Below are 6,577 nucleotides of genomic sequence, written 5' to 3' on the forward strand. Positions count from 1 at the left end.
ACCAGAAAGACAGGAGTCAACTAGGGAACACATGCTTTAAAGTCGAAGTAAAGAAAAATATTTAATGTAAGCTATGCAGTTTCATTACTCTTAAACCGTATTCCAGAGGTCTTCTGTTTCTTCTGTCATATATTGCAGCCGTCCAAGAAAGATGAAAAGGGAATTCAAAAGATACATCTATAGGCTAAAACACTTTGTGCTCATATGTCAGCCTTTACAGCAATTTATTCAAGGTATCCGTGTGCATGATTCATTCCATGAGCTTTTATTGCTCACCTACTTCCACAAGACTGGGGAGGGAGGTGGTAATTGTGAAGCTTTGTGGTAGTAATCGGTAATGCAATAAACAAGAAAACAGATAAAGCAACTGAAAACCAAAGGGCATGGCCAAATTTGGAGAATGAATCAACTCATTGTCAGTGAACTAATGGCCATACAGCGCATCAGAGTGGGAAAATGCTGTGGGAAGTACATCAAGATTAAGGAAAATAGAAATGAGGGACTTGGGATATATGTCTGAGCATGTTTAGTATTTTCAGAGGAAGTTCCTACTCCACAGCCATGTTTGGGCAGATAATGAGGGAGCTAACTGAGGACATTTCAGGAGGAATCACTGAAACTGATGGTCTGGCAGCAGAAGAAGGCAAGTCATGGTTAAGAATCCTGAAGGGTGGGTCTTTAGAGCCACAGGACGAGAAAGATGATATCCAAGGAGATGTGGCCAGGGCCATGGATGGCTTCATTGTGATGATTAAGACTTGTCATTGATCATTTTCTCAAGGAAATGATTGGGTTCACCTTAGGCAGATTGTCGGAGGCTGCAATGTGGAAAAGATTAACACATGAGAAAATCAGAGGAAGGCGAGTAAGTTATAATCATCTGAGCAAGACATATTTTCATTTGGAGTAAATGGCAGAAGAGGTAAATATTAAATCATAGTAACACTGGTCTTCTGAAAAGAGAGAGATTGTCCGTTTCAGTCTGAGCTTCAAAGGAAACACACATTTACAATTTTACACTGCGAGATTCAACTAGGTGGAAATGAAAGGGAGACCAGAAGCACAGAGGTGGGGCTGAAGAAAAGTCCTTAGAAGTCAAGGACACAGAAAGATACCAGAAGCAGCTGGAGGGGCTGTAGGTGATTTGCGGAAGCCAGGCAGAACATTGGCTAGAAGCCCACAGCAGAAAAAAAAAAGTAGGAAGTAACTGTCATGCTGTTTCAAAGGCCCTTGAGAGATCCTATCTTCACTGAGAAGTGATTGGGATTTAACAAGAGACAGGTTGCAGTGGCCTTGAAAGCAATTGTTGGGACCTGATTAAATCATTATATGATTTCAAGACAGAATGAGCAAAAAGGAGTTGGATGGCTTTCAAGATTCACTGACAGTGGATGCAGAAAAACAGGACAATACTGAAGGAGTGATGGGGTTCAGATATTTGTTGTTTAAACAGTTACTCCCTCCCCCATGGAATGCTTGATATGTTTGAAAGTTAAGGAGAAAAACAAATTCAGAAGAGAGAGGAAGAATGCTCCCATGCCCTTGAAGATACAATGTAAGACACTGTGTATCCTGAAGAGATGGTTTTGATGGCCTTGGCAGCTGAGACAGGCACAGGATGCACAGGAGGCAAAGCGTGCCAGCTGACACAATGTTAGCTGGGTACATGTGGAAGGTGCTCTGAGCCATTTCTAATGCATAGGGGAGATGAAACCAGGCCACTGAGAATGGCCGGGCAGCCTGTTGACATTTGAGAAGAGAGATCTGTCTAGCTAAAGGTTCCTGATTCTTATATTATCATCATAATAAAGCCTTTATTCTCTGCTCTTAAGAACTAGGGTATATACATAGAATGCTTTTGGTTAATCTGTTTTGTTAATGATTCTGATCTATAAACTGTAACCTGTCAATTATATCTAGTTTTGCATCAGCATGAAAACACAGAAGTATCATTTAGAGAAGTTTGGTTAATTCCTATGCACAGATACAAATCCCAATTCCTTTATGATCTTATCCACATAATATGATCTTTCATAGTGAAAGATTCCTTCAACTTTACTTATGAACATGTATGGATGGATTTATGGGGACAGCTAACCTTCTTTATTTCCCTGCTAACAGAAATACGAGATTGACAGTGTTCTTCGATTCACAGAATATGAAAAGCTGGGAAACACATGAGATCTTTGCATGTTATAGTGCATTTAGTTCATAAATGATAAAAATAGAGTGGGAAAAGAAGAATTGATAACTTTAAATAAATCCCGGATTTGCTGATGGACTTAAATATAGATTGATGTATATGTAGATAGGTTTGCCTTCCTATAACATTATCTTTTTTCTTAAATTTCTTTCTGCTTCAGGTTTACAATGAAATATTCAATTGCATGATCACATGCTTTATGCAGTCACAAAATTGTTTGCAAGTTATATTAAACAACCAGTGCTTTTAGAGAAGAGTGTGTTGCTCTGCAGATGGTACCACTTGTGTGGGTTGAATGGCAACTTTATGTGCAAAGTATATTCAATCCTGCTGGCCTTGTAAACGCATTAGAGTCTTTATAAACAACAGAGATACACAAATGACCAGAGAAGCCATCTGAGGATGAAACATGAGAAGAGAAACCCAGCCACTGACTGAAAAGTGACAATGTTTGTCAGAGAGAAGGAGCAGGATTTGAGACTCTTTAACACAGAGTTTCCAGGGCAAGCTAATTTTGCTGGCATCTTGATTACTCCAGCCTCTTAAACTGCGAGTCAATAGCTTTCTGTCATTTTGTTTGTTTGTTTGTTTGTAGCTTTCTGTTGTTGTAAGCCACTCTGTCTGTGGTGTAGATCATGTCATAGAGTCACAGCAGAGAGACACAAATCCTTCAGATTTTACCCTACATTTCACACCAAGACTAGAGAACATAGTCTACCATTATGTGTAGCTCAAGAAAGATGGCACATAACATAGGAAAGACTGTTATTTAACTAGTAGCTAATCTACACCAGCAGCTTTTGCCTTAATTTTTTAGCTCATCCATTGCAAAGCATCAGCATAGTGCCTGCATGTGTCACATAATGTCTTGTGAATGGATTGCTGCAAGGCTTGGAGGAATTGCTCTACCAGTCAGTTGGTACAGCGCTTGCTGTGCAAATACGAGGACATAAGTTTGAATAACCAGAACCCAAAGAAAACAAGAACAAAACCCAAGCTTGGCAGTGTGTGCCTGTAATCTTAAATTCAGGCTTGAATGAGAAAGCATAAAATAAGCATGGAAGGAAAATCCCTAAATGACAAGTTCTTCCCATAAATTCAAGGGAAGAAGAGAATGTAAGAAACAACGAGATCAATTTAGAATTCAGGATACCATCACAGCATTAATGGCCGAGCGTTTATTCATTTCTAGACATACTTCCAGGACTGAAGAAGTGGCTCAGCATTTACAATCACACACTGCAGAGTATCTGAGTTCTGCTCTCAGCACCTATGTTGGGTAGCACACAAGTGACTTCAGCTCTAACTGCTGGGAATGTGTCGTGTATTTTTATGGTATCTTTTGGCACTGCATCCACATGCACAAAACCACACACTGCATGCTAGGGTTGATGGTGACTGGGGGAAGTGGTATCACTTAAGGTTTTTCAGTATTAAACCAGTAACATGACCTCGGAGTTTCCACATGCTTGCTTCTCACTTATTTGCAACCCCAAGAGGTGGCTCTTCCTCCTACAGGATTCAATACAGTGAACTCACTAGAGGAAAATGTGAGATCTCTATTCTGATAACATCAAGTGATCCAAGTTTGGGTCTGTGCTTTAGAGTTTAAGGAACATATGTCTCTTCGTCTTTTATTTACAGAATTGTTTGCCTAGCAGCTCCAAGTATGTTTTCCCTTATGTGCTTACTGAACTAGCCACGTTTACAGAACAGAATGCTGGAAATTAAGAGTACTGGGAATTCGAGTTAGCAAGGAATTCCATTATCTGCAGTCCTGATGGATGTATTGTGCTGCAGGTTGGGAAATTCATGGCATCCATGATTATTTTTGAAATGGTGCATAGCATGAGTGTGGCCACCCAAAAGTGTAAATATTTACAAAGTTGGCACATTCATTTCTTACTGCTTGGTGTTGGTGCTTTGGCTTCAGTTTAACAATGTGTTCTTTAAGGATTAAAAACTAAGCAAGTATTTCCTCTGTCACCTAGAATTGCACCATATTGACATCATTCTCATTTTGTCACATTATAAATACAAAGCAAAAGAAGAGTATTCGATAAGAAAGTGCACTAGGAGAAGACGAGAGAGGAGTGTGCACATGTCTCATGATGGGAATAGTCAACCAAAATAAATCCGCGTCAAGTGTTATATGTATTAGCATGAGTTGATGTCTGTTAGAAAACAAAGCCAAAGGATGTAGAAGGTGAAATGGTGGCAGGCTAAAATCACATCTGAGTGTGGCAGCAGCATGTGTGTGTTAGAATTATACTGAGCTTCGACTGTGAAGAGCAACAAATCAGAACTCAATCACTCAGAAAGCAGGGTCAAGGGCAATTCTCATCCTTACATTTTAGCAAATAGTAGGAAGAAAATGATTTTCTGTCATCTAAACACCGGTTTCCAGGAAAGTAAATCAACAACCAGCTTATGAAATGCATTCCAGGAAAAAACATTTGTCCTTGGGATAGTTTTTTAAAGACTCAGAAAGCTGCAAGCTTGGGAAAATTATAGGAAAATAGCTAACAGATGTCAAAAATAAAATCAATCAACAAACCAAAGATTTGGGTAATTAAATTGTAGACAAGTTGACACAAGCTTAATATTTATTGCTTATAATATTTTTTACAAAATAGCAGGCATAAGATAAATAAAGAATGAAGGTAAGAGCCACTGTCAGACGAATAAATCATAATATTGAACATAAACAAATCCATCCAGGACTAATGCTGCAGTTCTATTATCTCAGATATTTGGACAGTGGAAGCATTGTACATTCAAAGCCAACCTGTGAGTACAAAGCTAGCTGTCTCCATAGAATAGGACTGGGGATATAGCTCCATGGCACAGGCGTGCCTAGTGTGTGATTAGCCCTGTACTTGATCACTCATGCTCCAGAAAGAGAAATACAAATCCAATCAACAAGGTAACAATGGTAAATATACAGGAATGCCAAAGAGTGAATAAAGACAACAGTGTTAGACATGTGGAATAAAAAAGGGGGAAGGGGTAATTCTTTTGTCGTATGGAAATGAAAAATTCAAACAGGTACTTAGGCTATCACGATTATAAAGCAAAACCAAATATTGTAAACTTACAGATAAATGAGTTGCTATGTATTACATAGTATTAGACTTACATCTGGTTATTTATTCACATAGAGAAACAAGTAAGGATAATGATTTCTGTACAATTTATATTGGGTAGTATAGAATTAAAACAAATGTGAGGGATGATTCGCTTAAACAGTGAAATAAACAAAGAAAAGAAGCACAAAATAGACAGGAATGGCATACTCACACCCTATTTTTTAAATGCCTAACTTTTTGTCCAAAAATAAATATATTCATCTGTTGAGTACATTAAAAAAAATCAATAGAGAAAGCAGCATAGTATTCCAAAACTCTAGAATTTTTTTTCCCTTTGGGGATGATATTCAGAATTAATATTTCTTTTTTTAATTACATATTTTATTTCTGTAGTCTCTAATTTTTCATAGTAATATGTTATTATTATGAAATTTCTCATAACTAGTCCAATCAGTTTTAAATATTTTCTATTACCAAATTACATAAATTAAATCTAAAAATAGTTTTTATTTTGAGGAGGTGAAATGAACTTTATTCTGAAATAATATCAAGTACCAATAGGCGAGTTCAGCATATAAGATAATTATCCCGAGCTTGTAGATCTCTAGGAACAACTTGACTAAGGGACTCACAAGTTATACTCTGACCTACCCACTCATACTGCAATAAACAGACACACACACACAGACACACACACACACAGACACGCACACACACAGACACACACACACACACACACACACACACACAATGTGGGATTCCCGTCTGCATAATGTGAATATGTTTTATTGCCATTGGTTAATAAAGAAGCTGTTTCGGCCAGTAGCTTAGCAGAACAGAGCAAGGAAGGAATTCCAAGCAGATAGACGAGGAAAGAAGGTGGAGTTAGAGAGATACCATGTAGCTGCTAAAGGAAACAGATACCTTCCCCACCCCCAAAACTATGCCAGTAAACCACAAGTCTCATGGTAAAATACAAAATAATAAAAATGGGTTAATTTAAGATGAAAGAGTTAGCTAGAAATATACTTAAACATTGGCATTACAATTAATATAGTTTGCTTGATTATTTCAGGTCTGGGTGGCCGAGAATGAACAGGCAGCCTCTGCCAACAAATTGGCAACAATGTGGGTAACTACATCCACATAAAAACCTGAGAGAGCTTGAAAAGGAATTCTAGACACACACACACACACACACACACACACACACACACACACAAAACAGAGTTTAGTGAAACTTCTTGGTAGTGACTTTTATTTTTAATCCCAGCACTTGGGAGGC

Source organism: Microtus pennsylvanicus, chromosome 9 (genome assembly GCF_037038515.1).
Source record: "Microtus pennsylvanicus isolate mMicPen1 chromosome 9, mMicPen1.hap1, whole genome shotgun sequence".
Lineage (NCBI taxonomy): Eukaryota > Metazoa > Chordata > Mammalia > Rodentia > Cricetidae > Microtus > Microtus pennsylvanicus.